Genomic DNA, 1,131 nt, shown 5'->3' on the forward strand with positions numbered 1-1,131 from the left:
AATGCCTGGTGTCATAATTGTTTGTATTCACCATAGTGCACAAGCTGGTGTCCTCTTATTAAAATGGGAGAGATGTGCTGTGTCTACTGCCGACAGGGCCGTCTATTATTCAGCAGCATCTAACATCAATTCCTGGAACATATTCAGAATTGTCACTGATTTTCTTCCTGGAAACCATGCAATATGATTTCCCATATCTATTTTTTCTCTGCCACCCTGGTCGCTGCAGAACATTAAACAGAACACAGAACACATATTGAATATTTAAGGAGCCCGGGGATAAACAACAGGCTTCACAAAGACATTAGAAATATGCATTTCTGCAGAAGTCTGACTGATTAGGATGCACCAGCGGGGGCATTTTTAAATGTAAAAATACTAAATGAAGTCCAATGCAAATTTTAACATCTATACAGTGCATCTACTTACTTTTTTTTTTTTCTTTGAAGGCCAACACAAGACTTCTATTTGACACTGTATAAAATGTGTTGGTAATTTTGGTTTAAGGATTTTGGACTAAGGATTTTTGCAAGAATTCAAAGGTGTGTTGGGACCAGATTGGAGAAAAAAAATGAAGAAGACTTTGTGTCATTTTTCACTTTGTACCCGGGCTCTTGACTAAACCTCTAAGAGTGGGGATTTTAAAGAAAAGTTGCATTTCACTCTACAGTAAACGTAGTCTACATACAGTTGGAGTATCTGTATTTGTTGTATGTGGGCAGGAAAGCCATAATTCATTATTTACCGGGGTGGTTTGCAGGAGTGTTGTTATTTGTTTTGTTTTTTTTGTGTCATTTTTATCTCTGTCATTCCAAGACATCTTTGTTTTTCACAATCTTTTTCTACAATATTTAATTGAATATCCTGTTTGGACTTACATAGCAGCTTAGGAGTTTATGGGGTTGTTTGGTTGCTTTTGACCCATGTAGCACTTAAACGAGCCAACTTTAACAAGTAACAGCAGAGACGACATAAAGTTAGAACAGTTCTTAACAAAACAGTCAATGCTAGCACGGGCCTATACAGTGTATGTGTTTCTTAATGAAAATCCCTAACTGCTTGTGTGTGTGTGTGTGTGTGTGTGTGTGTGTGTGTGTGTGTGTGTGTGTGTGTGTGTGTGTGTGTGTGTGT

The sequence above is a fragment of the Etheostoma cragini genome, chromosome 18 (genome assembly GCF_013103735.1).
Source record: "Etheostoma cragini isolate CJK2018 chromosome 18, CSU_Ecrag_1.0, whole genome shotgun sequence".
In the NCBI taxonomy this organism is placed as follows: Eukaryota; Metazoa; Chordata; class Actinopteri; order Perciformes; family Percidae; genus Etheostoma; species Etheostoma cragini.